The sequence below is a fragment of the Giraffa tippelskirchi genome, chromosome 6, assembly GCF_054371585.1.
Source record: "Giraffa tippelskirchi isolate mGirTip1 chromosome 6, T2T-mGirTip1v1.2.pri, whole genome shotgun sequence".
Lineage (NCBI taxonomy): Eukaryota > Metazoa > Chordata > Mammalia > Artiodactyla > Giraffidae > Giraffa > Giraffa tippelskirchi.
In genome coordinates, this window is record NC_137280.1 from 32,612,273 (window position 1) to 32,627,959 (window position 15,687).

The 15,687-nt window shown below is 41.5% G+C and overlaps 1 protein-coding gene across 1 annotated transcript in view; it reads right to left on the minus strand.

Moving 5' to 3' along the window:
- EXT1 (exostosin glycosyltransferase 1) overlaps window positions 1-15,687 on the minus strand; it is a 301,860-nt gene that overhangs the window by 208,043 nt on the left and 78,130 nt on the right. The window lies entirely within an intron of this gene.

A 15,687-nucleotide genomic window follows, 5' to 3' on the forward strand; every position in this document is an offset into this window, starting at 1 on the left:
ACCCTGCGCACAATCGTGTACATACATGCCTAAACCACCGGACGTGGAGGCCTCTGGACCAAGCACAGGGCTGCCAAAAGAATCTTTAGAAGAATGCAACAAAAGGTGTGATCACTCACAGAGGATTTTCCATGCATTGACTCAAAGCAATTTCACTTTCCAGAATGCTTCCCTGAAATGTCAAGAAGGAAATTAGTGCTGTCCATTGTGCAAGGAATTTTTTTCCCTTGCAACTCATTTCCACACCTCTTAGAAATTCTCAATAACTTATGGCAGAACACTGTGATATATACACATACCACTAAAGATAAACTGGTTGAATAATGCCCCTCTAAATGCCTACCTTTTAACCCCAGTACCATAGGATGTGGTCTTATTTGGAAATAGGGTCATTATAGATGTAATTAGTTAAGTTGGGATGAGGTCATATTGGAGCAGGGCGAGCCCTTAATCCAATCTGATGAGTGCCCTTATAAAAAGAGGAAATTTGAACACACACACAGAGAACACCATGTGAAGATGAATGCAAAGATTGGGACAAGGACTTCCCTGGTGGTCCAGTGATTAAGAATCTGCCTTGCAATGCAGGGGACACAGGTTTGCATTGCAGGGGATGCAGGTTCTATTCCTGGTGGGGGAACTAACATCCCACATGTTGCGGAGCAACTAAGCCTGCACATTTCAACTACTGTGCCTGCATACCACAACTAGAGATTCCGTGGACTACAAGGAAAGATCCTTCATGGTGCAACAAAGATGCCACATGCTGCAACTAAGACCCCATGCAGCCAAATAAATAAATAAATGAATACTAAAAGAAAAACTAAATATGGAGCGAAAAGTGAAAGTGTTAGTTGCTCAGTTGCGTCCAACTTTTCATGACCCTATGGACTGAGCCCACCAGGCTCCTCTCCATCCATGGAATTCTCCAGACCAGAATATTGGAGTGGGTTGCCATTCCTGTCTTGAGCGGATCTTCCCGATCCAGAGATCAAACCTGGGTCTCCTGCATTGCAGGCAGATTCTTTACCATCTGAACCAAATACTGAATGTGTGTGTGTGTATACACATACATATATATAAAGATTGGGGCAATGCTTCTATAAGCCAAGAAACACCAAAACTGCCAGCAGACCACCAGAAGCCAAGTGTGATATATAAAGCTGACTCTCTAGAACAGATCATACAAGGAATCAGGCCTGCTAACACCTTGACCTTGGACTTCTGGCCTCCAGAACTGTTACTCAAGCCATCAAGTTTATGGAGGCTGTTAAGACAGCCCTAGCAAACTAATACAACGTACATATACAAAATTTTGAACTAAAACCTTCATGTACCCCTGTGTCCTATTTGTCTGTGCACAGACATAGGCACCCGCTAATGAATAACCGTAGATTACTGACCCCTTGGTTGTTTGATTTGCAATAGTTGTGGGTATATGAGGTTAATCACAGGACCGGGGAAATTCTGACTCACATTCCCCAAATGCAGAAGCTCCAAATTTTGTCAGGCAGCCCCAAATTCACTTCAGCTCTGGGAACTCTCAAATCCCAAAAGAGAAACATGATCTGGTTTTCTCTCTCTTCTTTGCAATACAGATACAGGTATAATTTAATAATAGTGCCCTGCCTCCCAAGTGCAATTAAAAATGGCCTTCATTACTCCTCTGAATGAGTGTGTTTTATAATACTGCAATCTATGGTTCAATAAAAAAACAACTACTGCACCTATCATGGCAAAGCTGTAAAAAGTGATCAATGTGCTTTTGGTAGCTCCAGAGGCAGAGGGAAAAGAAATTAAAAAAAAAAAAAAGACTTAAAGAAATACACATGAAATAACCTAGTCCAATGTGAGTGGCTTTAGAAATCCATGTTTCTTCATTTCTGAAAACTATGATTTCCTTGACTTTAATTAATTCTTTTCTCTTTCCCTTAGGAGGGAGTAAGATGAGGTTAGTAACAAAAAAAGGGAGGTATATAAATGGGAGAAATAGACTCAAATGTCTATGCAGAAGGGGACCTAAGACTTGAATACAAGTAATTCTAAGGGGTTCTCTGAACTGTTATCCTAAAAAAAAAAAAATAAGTGTGTGTGTGTGCAGAAAGAGAGAGAGAAAGCAAGAGGAAGAAAAGTCTGTGAATCAGAAATAGGTCAGGCAGAACAGGAATGCTAATTAATACAATTAATGTACTAATTAATACATTAAATTGTTAGCAGAACCACAAGTAAACGGTGGGTTCTACTGTAAGAAAGATTCTTTTTCCTTAATTATTTATCTCGCATCACTTACATTCAGAATAGGACTCCTTACATCTTTGTAGAAATGGAACGGTCATCTCCCAGGCCCTAAGGTCCCAGGAGTCTTTTTCTTTCTTCCTCTCACCCCTAACCATTTTTTTTTTATTTAAAATTTTCTATTTTGACATGTTTCTTGTTTTGTTTTTTGTTTGTTTTGGCTGCACCAGGTCTTAGATATGGCATGCAGGACACAGGATCTAGTTCCCCGACCAGAGAATTAAACCTGGGTCCCCTGCATTGGACTGCCCAGGAAGTCTCTCCCCAGCCATTCTTAACATGATGATTTGAACACACTCAAGGTTTCTGTGTGTCAGGCACTATTTTAAATATTGGGTATTATGAAATATTGCTAACATCCCCTTTTTAGATTTGCAAAGGTTAAACAACTGCCCCAAATTACTTAGCTGGTTGGTAAGCGGCACAGCCAAGACTGGAACCCAGGATCTGGGTTCCAGATTCTAGCATCTTCACTAACACCAACACTGCTTTCTAGTAAACAGTGGTTAAATAACCAAAAGTCATACACCCAATGCATGCAGAATGCTTTTTATAGCCTCATGTTTCAGACATCTGACTAGTCCAACATGGAAAAGATAACGTAGCCACGCAGGCTAGTCAGCCCTGGTTATCAGTCTAGGGGATTATTCATAGTCTCTGCTTCTCTTCCACCTTTATTGGCATTTATTATTTTACTGTTTTTCCAATGGCTTCAGAAAAACACTTACTTTGTTTCAACAAAGGAAGAGAACCAAAAATCTGCATTTGTAATCCTTCTAAAAATGCTTGTCTGGAGAGAATTTTAATAAAATGTCATTTGGAGATGTTGCAATCATCTGGTCTCAGTTCCTACAGCCACAGAAAGCAAAAACAGTTCACTCTAACAACTGAGTTCACTCTGACACTATTCGAGCTTCTATTTACAAATTTCCCCCTTTGTTGGAATCAGAGACAGCTTGAGGTCTTTTCTCCGTACACCTCTGCTTTTAACTTTTGTGCTACATTTCGATCCAGACCTAGTTATTGATGGAGGTATCCAAGGTAGAGATGGTTTTAAAAGCATTGAGTGAAATCAGAGCTGTATTAATTGTGTTATCTAAAACACACTGCAGATGCTATGATAATCCTCTATAAAACAATGCTTAGTGTATTATCTGATCAAAGATACAAATATAGAGCTTTTTCAAATATTCAGCTAGCCAGCAGCATACAAGGGATGAGCGTAAGCTAATCCTTGCTGTCATGGTCTTCTTTGATTAAAAGGAAGCATATGCCCTTCAGCATTCAGGTCTGTCTGAGGCTATTTCAGGACCACGCCTGATCGAATAGTATTATATGATGGGTTAGTATGACTGAGGGAAAAGAGACCTGGACTTGTGAGTCATAGAATCTGTGTCTTCTTAGGTCCCCACTTTGCTGTGCTGGTGACCTTCCAACAAGCCCCTTAGCCTGTCTCCACTGGAGCTCCCTTGCCTACAAAACCAGGATGGCCAGGATGGTAATGCCAACTCTACTTCTGACTTGAGGGGGTGGTCCCACAGATCAAATAAAACAATATATGTAAAAAGTACTTTACAAAATTCACCTGCTAATGCAGGAGACATGGGTTTGATCCCTGCTCTGGGAAGATCGCACATGCTGTGGAGCAACTAAGCCCGAGCACCACAACTACTGAGCCTGTGCTCTATAGTCTGGGCGCTACAGCTACTGAAGCCCATGAGTCCTAGAGCCTGAGCTCCGTGACAAGAGAAGCCATCGCAATGAGAAGCCCATGCTGCAACTAGAGGAAAGCCCGTGAAGCAATGAAGACCCAGCACAGCCAAAAATAAATATGATTAGAAGAAAAAAGTACTCTGCAAAATGTTGAGCATCAAAGTTATCACTGAGCCCTGTGGGGAAGACAGAGTTAAACCAAATCTACATCCTTTAATATAGCCTAACTTTTCAGTGATAAACTGCTATTATGTATGTTTTACAGCTTCCAGTGTATTTTTGTATGTTAGAATAATATTTATGAGTTCATTTCAAAGCTTTCTAATTTCAGTTAGACTCGGTGGAAAGCTTATACATTAAAATTTCTCTATAAATCATTTATTGTGCAAATATGAACTTTTATGAAAAAAAAAATTTTTAAAGAGGGAGGCTTTAATTGATAAGGACTGCCTAACTATACACTTTGGGCTGCTTCTAGGAACAGGTTTTTCATACAGTGGGTCATTAATAATATATTACAAAGGTTTTGTTATGATCACTAAAATATGAGAACTTTAGGTCTCTCTCCCAAAGTCCTATGAAACTACTTCCAACCAGAAAATCCTCATTGGGTTAAAGTCATTTGATAGCTAAGTTACAAGATATATGTATTTAATCTCTCTTTTGGACTAAACATTGAGCTAATAATTGTCAGGAAGGTTTTGACATTAAAAACTTATGACTCAAATAAAATTTCTCTGTTAGAAGCTCAGGTACTGAGATATGAGCACGATCAAATGGACACTTCTGGAAGATGACCAATATTAAGAACATAAAAATTGTCACCCTGGGTCAGACCAGAAGTCTAAGTTTCCACTGGACTCTATGTGTGATAATCTCAACAAAACATACACTGTACAGGATTGTCTGGCCATGTGATGGTGAACTCAGAGGTTGGTGGTGTCTGAATGTTGCTGGATACTGAGAAGTCATCACTGGATTCTGTCTAAACCACCCAGCCCTAAACACACGCCCTGGCATTTTAGATGGGACAGGTGCTTAGGATAATAGGTTCGATACGCTTGTTATCCTCGGGGAAAATCCTTCCCATTTCCCTTTATTTGAACTAAAGCTACTCCCTCCAGCTTAAAAGAGGTGCCCTTTTGTTCCAGCATCCGGGGATTAGGAGAGCAAGTCTACATTCCACCTGCCCCTACCCTACACATCTCCCTTCATCCTACACTCTCAAGGCCTCACGTTTCTGCTCTTCATCTGGAAGCCACACCATGCTCTGATCACTTTAGTCACCCTGATCAACCTATTTTAATGAATGCAGAAAGAGACTTGGGTTTTCCACCTGAAATAGAATAGAAACTTGGCTGAAAACCAAGAATCTCCATAAGCCTTCTGACTTATAAAACCCCAGCTAAACTGACCATCAGTGAAACCTCAGTAACAGCTTTCATGTTAGGTACAGACTGTGTTGCTGTGGACATTGTTGTTTAGTCAATCAGTTGTGTCCGACTCTTTAGACTCCACAGACTACAGCCCTCAGGCTCCTCATCCATGGGATTTCCCAGGCAAGAATACTGGAGCGGGTTGCCATTTTCTTCTCCAGGGGATCTTCCCGATCCAGGGATTGAACTTGCGTCTCCTGCTCAGCAGGTGGATTCTTTTACACTGAGCCACCAGGGCAGACCAAAGATTGTGTTACCAAAGAGCAATAACTTGTTTGGTATCTGTGAAGCTGATACACGTGAATATACAATGGAGGAAATAAAAAGAAAGAAGAATGGGGAGTGACATAGAATAAAGGATACACTCTTCATTTCCCTTAAGATTAGCTCCCAAGGTTAACCCAATAATGTCTGTAATTGTTGCTCATTATTTCAATAACTTCAGAGATTTATTACTTTCTGGAATGCAGCTGGGTAGATGAAAAGAAACAACCAATTACTTTTCATGACTGGAAGAAAGTGTGTCCTATCATTTATGGAGGAAAACGCCTGGGGAGACAGTAAGGGTCAAATACTTTGATCCTTGGATCATTCATAACATGAGGCTTGGCACCTGGGCATATTTTGATATGTAAGAATTGTATCAAAAGTTAAGTCAAGTGAATGAAGGGAAGGAAAAGAGGAACAAGTGGGTAGGGGATTTAAGTCTGTGGCTTCCATCTGGTGTCATAAACAAAGTGACAAACCACATGAGATTTCAGAGCAAGGTCCCATTACTTCCTGGAAAATAACCAAATGCGACACAGTATTCCAAATGCTTCATAACAGAGCAAAACCGTTTCACTACTTAGGATGACTTAGGTTAGCTTGGTTTTGTGATTAGCTAAGGAAAAAGAAGTTTGTAGGGAATAAGGTAGAGCGAAATTGACTTGAGAGATTTTTCAAGCACTTCAAATCCAGTAACAAACGAGCAATGGGCTGATTATAAATATCTCCAGAATTCTTATTAAGAAGGAAGGTTCCTGACCACTGGCAATTAAGTATGGTGCTGCCACAATCCACACAATGGATAATAGCAACAAGTATCCCTTCCTTGACTCTGGTTTAGAAGAAAGCTCAGCTAAACAGGAATACCTTGACTCCCTTGAACATCTGAGATCCAAGAAGTGGACTGATGTAACTGTAAACTGAATCCTAGGCTAAGAGAAAAACACGGTGATCAAACTTGAAAAATGAATGAGCACCAAGTCCAGATGTTGAGCTGTACCTAACAATTCATCACATCATCCCTGCCCTAAATGCTCCCAATATTTTCTGTATTTTTAGAGACAAAAGATAAAAACTCAAGAGTTAAAGGAAAAAACTAAAAAGGAAAAAAGTGATGGTACATTTGAAAAAGTGGCTGCGGCATAAGTAATACAGATCTCGAGCAGCTTATCAGACTCAAGACTTGAGCAAAGAAATAGAGTGGTTCACTCATGATAATGTCAGCTCTGGAACTAGCAGTGCCATTTCTTCCTTTCTCCCACATACTTGTTCACTGTCCCATTTTGGCTCCATATCAGGTACTAAGCACTTGTGCCAGATGCTAGGAACAAAGATATCTGACAAGGGTCTCGCCTTCAGTGGACCAGAAGTCCATCATGGAAATCACTCTTTGCCTTCCTCTTCTCTCCAACCTACCCTATTTTATTTTTTGGGTGTCTCATTGAGAAATGACAATGTGAAAGAATTAAAAAAAAAAAAAAAAAACAGGGGTGTTTAGGTTTCAAAAAATAAACCACGATAAAAATAAAAATAGAAGGAAATACCCTACTTAACCAAGATTCTTCTTGACATTGTTTTATGATCAACCTTTCTAGGATGGCTAACTTCTTAGGAATTGGTTAGAAACAACAAAAAGATAATGCTATGGACTGAAAATGTGTTTGACAGTAAAATGCAACTGTTTTCCAGAAGGCAGCACTTCCTCCCTACCCAAAGGAAACTTTGACCATACATTTACCCATCCAGTCAGCCGTTTGTCATTCATTATCCATTCATGCAACCATGATCTATGGCGACTCTGCTATGTATATTTCAGGCAAAGCACAGGCTCCAGGATAAAAGGGCTTGAAAAAAGGGATGGAGGGAGGGAGGAAGGAAAAAAGCAAAGGGTAAGGAAAAAGCAAAGCAAAACAAAGCTGCCTGTCTTCATGGAACTTGCAGTTTAGAAGAGGAAAGATACTATTCAGTCATACAAATATAGAATTTAAAAACTGTGATACATGCTGTAAATGAACAGTCCAGGTAACTGTGCAGCATAGAGCAGGGTAACTGGTCTAATGTGAGGGACCACAGAAGGCTTTTGTTTGTGGGACTAACAGAAGAACTAGGGGTGAGCTTGGGGAATTGAGTAAGAGGAAGACCAGATAATGAGCTGGAGAGTCAGCGAGGAACCAGATCACACGAGGCACATCCTCACAGGACTTAAACAGGCTGTCTTACACCTAAATTGCAGGAGGGAGATGACAGATATTAATATGTTTTAAACAGTAGTGTGAGAAGCTCAGATTTATATGACTTCAAACTTTATCTTGATGTTTGTATATGTGTGTTTCTATGTATGTGTGCTAATGAATCCTTATATGTGCATAGAATATCTTTCAAAGGATACAAAAGAAACTGATATTAGTAATTGCTTCTGGGGAAGGAAACTGAGAAACTATAGGCCAGGGTAAAAGAAAGACCTCATTGTCACTGCATCCTGGGGGCAGAGTGGGAAGGAAGTCAGCTGCTATTAATATTTTTTTTTTTTTACTGAATGAGAAAGATGTACAGGACTAAGGTGGGCAAAAATAAAATGAAAATGAAACGAAATAGAAAAGAATAGAAAAGGAAAAGCAAAACAAACAACAAAAAATCAACTCTACTTAATAAGGGACCAGATCCATCCCTGAGTGATGCTTGCTGCCTTCACTGTGAAGAGAACAAACGGCAAAGTGCAAAGCGCGTTTCTAGGTTGTGAAAGCAGCCAAAGACCTGGCGAGCCGACATTCCAGCCAAAGAATGTTGGCCTGTGGAATAAAAACAAAAACAAAATAAACCAACACCAGCTTTAAGAAAAGGGAAAGAGCTGGATACTACCTATGCTGGCCCCACTCAGATGTGCCTTGAAAGACAACTGAAGGGAAAAGAAACTCTCTGCAAACTGCTACTTTCAACAGCATTTACCACCTCGGGCAGAAAAGGTCCAAACAAGCAAAATACAAGGCACAGTAAGCACAGGCGGAAGACCGGAAAAAAGAGAGCTAGGCGGGCCGGGCTTGCAAGGTCAGCAAGTCACTGAGTGGCTAAATGAGGGGGCCGAGAACCTCCTACAGTGCAGTTTGGGCACAGGAAAAAAAGAAGTGATTAAAGGAGTTTTGTTTTTTCTTTCTCCCATTGTTGTTGCTGTTGTTGTTTTCCCAGAAATACCAGTTCCATCAAAGTTTTGACAATTATGAAACATGTCAGCTGATAGTGAGAATTCATCAAATGTGCCACAAACGACAAGAAATGAGAAGTCGAATCCTGAAATTGGATGGGTTTCAAAAGTCCCTGACAATCACTGCCATAAATCACCCAGGCACATCAATCTTTGGCTGCAGGAAGTTTTGCAGGGAACAAAAAATGCAAGACAAAAAGCACATGCCGAAAAGAGGTGCCACGCTCTGAATGCAAAAGGCCGATGCTCTATTGTCAGGATTGTCTCTCGAGTTACAGAGGTTGCAGTTATGCAGAGCCTAGGAGATATGGCTCGTCCTCTTGCCATGATGAAACTGCATGGAGGTCTCCATCCAGACAGGAGGACACCCAAGCCCAGCCCTGCAATCTTCTCGGGATCTTGGGATCCATACTAACTCTTCTAAGAGAAGTCAGCTTCCACTTCAGAGAGGATACCACCTCCCCTGGCCAAGACACCTCAGTGCTCCACTGAAGTGAGGACTGCAGGAGAAAACAGTACAGCCAAAGGATGTACTTCATTAGGATCCCAAGATGAAAAGCCTGGGTTATCACTTCTTGTTTGCTCAGAGTCTATGGCTTACTCTTGACAAAAACTTTAAAAGGTAACAATGTCTTCTAGACGCCTCTGTTTCAACTTCACTACTTTTATTTCTTTGAATGCAATTAAACATAACAAATATGCCTCTCAGTTATAGGTTTTTAATAAAATATAAACTGCCACAATTTCAAAAGGGTAGAATAAACTTCTGAGATCTCTCCTTGAAGGACACAATATATTCATTCCCCCATCCACGTTGAGGAGTCTGACTTCTGTTAAGCCACGAGTAGTAACTTGACTTTTATTTGATTTTCAGCTCTGCCATAAATGCTGTTACAGTCAAACTTAATTGTTGGGGGCTGGGGTGTCTTTTATCTCTGGGGGGAAATGGTGATAGCTACTAACAACAAAGAGACATTACTTTGCCAACAAAGGTCCATCTAGTCAAGGCTATGGTTTTTCTAGTGGTCATGTATGGATATTAGAGTTGGACTATAAAGAAAGCTGAGTGCCGAAGAATTGATGCTTTTGAACTGTGGTGTTGGAGAAGACTCTTGAGAGTCCCTTGGACTGCAAGGAGATCCAAGCAGTCCATCCTAAAGGAGATCAGTCCTGGGTGTTCATTGGAAGGACTGATGTTGAAGCTGAAACTCCAATACTTTGGCCACCTGCTGTGAAGAAGTGACTCGTTTGAAAAGACCCTGATGCTGGGAAAGATTGAGGGCAGGAGGAGAAGGAGATGACAGAGCATGAGATGGTTGGATGGCATCACAAACTCGATGGACATGGGTTTGGGTAGACTCCGGCAGTTGGTGATGGACAGGGAGGCCTGGCGTGCTGCGGTTCATGGGGTCGCAAAGAGTCAGACACGACTGAGCGACAGAACTGAACTGAACTGAACTAACAACAAACGTCATCTGCCAATGCACCAGGTTCTTGGGCTACGTCTAATACCTTCAACAGTTGGTTAGTCACACATTCTAGACAGTGCCTTTTTCAAGCCCAAGAGGGTTCATCTGGAATACAGAGAACAAGATCTTCTCAGGCATCAGATTGCCGGAAGTAATCATCCAGTGCAAGCTATGAGAATCTGGGTTACCATTAAAAAAAAAAAAAAAAAGGCACCTCTAGCCCAGAGAATAGGTCAAAAACTGACTTTTTAACAACATTTTTTTTTTAAAAGAGAGAAACTGCAAGCACTACTTGGGAGTGGTATTTTGAAAGAACCTCAAGTGTAAAGGACTAGATTTACAGTGGTACATCCTATGGGTCCATTTGTCTCATTGGGAAATTAAGAAAGGGGAGGTACCTGGTTTCCCCATGTTTAAAAGAGTTTACAAAGTCATTTCTCAGTATCCTACATTATCTCAGGGAATGCTCATAATGGCCCTAACAAAGCAGCTACATTCCACAAAGGTCGAAAAACTGAAGTTTAGTGAATTGAATGGATCTGGCTGAGGGCATTCAGCAAAGGGACAGAGCCAGCCTCAAGCCCAAACCTGATTTATCCTCATCCTCTTCTCCCTCTACACATGCTTGCCTTGAGTACCAGTTTCCATGAAAGTGTTACTCAGTTGTGTCCGACTCTTTGCGACCCCGTGGACTGTAGTCCACCAGGCTCCTCTGTCATGGGATTCTCCATGTAAGAATAATGGAGTGGGTTGCCATGCCCTTCTTCAGGGGATCTTCTCGACCCAGGGATTGAACCCAGGTCCCCTACATGGCAGGCAGATTCTTTACTGTCTGAGCCACCAGGGAAGCCCTCAGCTTCCATGAAATGTGGATCCAAAGGCAAGAAGACTCCTTTTTGACCATATAAGGCTGAGCTACAACTTCCGAGAAGCACTTGCCATGGCATTGCAAGCCCTTAGCAATTATCTGAAAAAACCATGTGCTCCATGGGCAGTCATCATGCCCTCCTACTGACACAAAGCCCTCAATCTCTGATCACCTGTTGTTGTTGTTCAGTCACCAAGTCGTGTCCAACTCTTCACAACCCCCTGGACTGCAGCATGTCAGGCTTCCCTGTCCCTCACCATCTCCCCAAGTTCATGTGTGTTGCATTGTGATCACCAATATTTAGTCCAAAAAAAAATTTCCCATTGCATTATCGTCACTCAGATTAGTTTCTGCTTGCTTACACATAGCCAAACACAGCGAACTGGCCAGAGCTGAATTTGAAGTCATCCTCAGCTCTCTTCCTGACTGTCCTGTGAATTATTGCCTTTTATTAGTGCAATTTCAGAGTTTACAGTTATCAACAATATGCAATTAACAATACATATGAGCCAAGCTGTTGGATGTTTGAGCTTACTCGTCCATTAATAGGAATAACACAGTTTCTAAATGAATCACAGTGGGAATTCATGGTTGCCAAAATGAGAGAGTTTTCACCTACAAGTGAAAGTTTTACAACAAATTATGCAGCTGCAACCAGAGAATAAGAGGGAAAGTTGTGACCCCAAACCTCAAAGGCCCTTGTGGTGAGGACAACAACTAAAATGCTTAAGAGTCTACAAAAATAGACAGACGGTGACAGACCCCAAAGCTTGGACCCTGAAGCAGCCGCTCTCTTCTCAGAGCTACCAATACTCCATTGATGGCCCAGAATCACTCAGCCAAAAGGCAGGGATGCATCTGGCCTCAAGGAAAAAGAAATTTTTAATAAAAAAACACACTTATAGGTTAACTGGGAGAGTACAAGGTATCTCCAGAACACTGGATACATGTGAGAATTCTCAATGGAAAATCTAACACACTCTCTTCACAAGATGCTGTGCTTTTTACAGAACATAGGAATCTGCCTACTTTATTTAGGTGGGAGTCTGAAAACCTAGTGTCTTACAATTTTCCTAAATGAAAGAAAGGAGATTAAAATATTTATTTCTCTATACATATGGCTGATTGGTGGAGGAATCAACCACAGAAGGAAAAAATAAAAAATAAAAAGAAATTTTAAGGCATGAAGTTATGTGTTACAAAGTAAGAGGAACTCACCATAATATATATATATCAATATTCATTAAAAATCTAAATTTATGTTCAGGCCATGTCAGATAGATGATGTGTGCTAAGCAATATCCAAAGAACTTTACATACCACTCAGTTTAGGAGTTTAAAATAAGAACTTTTATAGTGATGCATTTGTAGATTCAACACTTATGAGTATAAAAAAAATAAAAAGAATAGTCTTCCAAGGGCCAGGACATATACACAAAATATGTGATTCAAAAGGTGGACCTAGGGCTTCCCTGGTGGCTTAGTGGTAAAAAATCCACCTGCCAGTGCAGGAGACACGGGTTCGATCCCTGGTCCAGGAAGATCCCACATGCCACAGGGTAACTAAATCTGTGTGCACCTCAACTACTGAGCCAACGCTCTAGAGTCTGGGAGCAGCAACTACTAAAGCCCATGCACTTAGAGCCTGTGCCCTGAAACAAGAGAAGCCACCGCAATGAGAAGCCTGTGAACCACAACTGGAGCGCAGCCCTCGCTTGCCACAACTAGAGAAAAGCCTGTGCAGCAATGAAGACCCAGCACAGCCAAAGATGATTAACTTAAAAAATTATTTTAAAGTAAGATGGACCCAGATCACAATGGCCTAAAACTAGAAATCAGAGAAAGAAAGTGAAGCCACTCAGTCGTGTCCGACGCTTTGCGACCCCATGGACTGTAGCCCACCAGGTTCCTCTGTCCATGGGATTTTCCAGGCAAGAGTACTGGAGTGGGTTGTTATTTCCTCCTCCAGGAGATCTTCCCAACCCAGGGATTGAACCCGGGTCTCCCGCATTGTAGGCAGACACTGTACTGTTTGAGCCACCAGAGAGAAAAATGACAAAAGGATAACTCACGTCTGGCTCTTTCTCATATGAGCTGTGAAACACCACAGGGTAACTGACGACTTCAAGAGACAGTTTGTCTTGAAGCATCTCTCCAAAATGAGACTCTTGATAATGCTAAATTCCTATGATGTACCACATGGCACAAAGGAATGATGAATAAATCTCGCTGTTTATTCATCTATGGATAAACTTTGACTTGAATATCCTAAGACAAAGAGTCAGTAGGCGTGGTCTTTAGCAAGTCAGCATGCCCAACCAAGACTCAATATCTTCACTCCTTTTCCTGCTCTTGACAAATGCCACCCGGTACTGACTTCAGCTGCAACCCACCAGTATTCTTGCCTGGAAAATCCCATGGATGGAGGAGCCTGGTGGGCTGCAGTCCATGGGGTTGCGAAGAGTCGAACACGACTGAGCGGCTTCACTTTCACTTTTTACTTTCATGCATTGGAGAAGAAAATGGCAACCCACTCCAGTGCTCTTGCCTGGAGAATCCCAGGGACGGGGGAGCCTGGTGGGCTGCCGTCTATGGGGTCGCACAGAGTTGGACACGACTGAAGCAATTTAGCAGCAGCAGCAGCAAAGTAGTTAGCGTTCTCAGTGTGGGCAACATACTGCCTGCTCCCTATTGATTTTGAGCACAAATATTTTCCCACAAGTATTGTTTACTCTCCCCCAGGTTAAATTACAAGTTCAACCAAACTCTGAAAACACATCATTTAAACTTCACCGAACAGTTCTGGACCCCACACAATGTGGGTGGCCTGAATTTCTGCACACTGTCAAAACTTAAGAATGATATGTTTATCCAGAAAATTCCCAGGGATATTTCCTCCTGAAAGTTGCCAAAGTATTTAGCTCTCAATCTGATAATGATCAGATTTAAACCCGGGCTTTTCTCCCAGAGACCCTTAGAATATCTCCCTCAAAGAAAATAACCACAGTGTGGGTCATGCAAGTCCAAGATTTTGTGAGAAAGATTTCCTTCTGCTCTGTGTCTTCTCAGATGCACAGAAGTTAAGGATATAAAAACCAACCTAAGCATGGCAGAATCAAGATGCTGAGAGCAAATAGGAAAAGAAATACCAGAGGGACAAACAAATAGCAGGATTCGGAAAAGAAAAATATACCAAACAAACAAGAATTAAACCACCTAGGAGCACATATTCTCTTATCGGGAATATCGTCATCTAGATCCTAGGTCTATAGTTTAGAAAGAGAAATTAGAGAGTTCTCTGGGCTTCTCTGATGGTTCAGCAAGTAAAGAATCCACCTGCAATGTAGGAGACACAGGTTCTATCTCCAGGTCAGGAAGATCCCCTGGAGAAGGAAATGGTGACCCACTCCAGGATTCTTGCCTGGAAAATCCCACGGACAGAGGAGCCTGGCGGGTTACAGTCCATGGGGTTGCAAAGAGTCAGACAGGACTGAATGCCTAAGCACCAGGGTCTTGGCTTCTGTTTCTAGAAAGTATAATTGTTCTTTCTCCTCTCCCTTTCCCCAAGTAAAGGGAGGATGAAAACACAGAATAAAAAATAAAAAAGAGACACCTGACCACTTTCACTCTTCAATTTATAAAGGTCTTCGAAGTGACTAAATGCTTCCCTTCTCCCTACTGGCATTTGTACCATGAAGGAGGATGCACATAACGCTGGATCTGCATCTAATGATGCAGAGGGCATCACTGTTCAGCATGAGTACACATGGATGAGAAAGGTCCAAGGGTGTCACAGCTGAGAGCGACGGACAAGGATGGACAGGAGAGGCCCTGCCAGTCTAAATGGGGAACAGGCGGAGGAAGAAACAGCAGCTACGCAGTGACAGCTAACGGCTGATGAGTAAGAATCTGGGTCTGGAGCTTCCACAGCTTCTAACTTTTCATCCAAAAGAAGCCAGAAATTTGGGTTTGGTTTTTTTTTTTTTTTTTTAATGAAAAATCTTCAGTTCAAGTCAGCAAATAATTCAAAATTAAAAGGCTTTAGAGCCAATAAAACTCCTCAGTGGACACAGTCTTTGACTTTTGAACTCTAATGTCTACTCCCCCTTGACCAGACTCATCTTCGTCACACCACCTATGTGTAACTAAAAATGTACTTTTTATACCTCTCCATACCTGACCCTCAAAGAGAAGGTCAAAGTCTGTCTCACACAAAGGTAAGTTAACTTTCTTCCTTCCTCCCTCCCTTGTTTTCTTTTCCTTTTTTTCACATATTTACCCTTTTTCTGGTGGTGGTAGTAGGAACAACTGAGGTCTACTCTCTTGGTAAGTCTCAAGTATGCAACACACTATTATTAACTAAGCTTACCATGTTGTACATTAAATTCCCAGAACTTATTCATCTTACAACTGAAAGTTTATACCCATTGACCTACATGT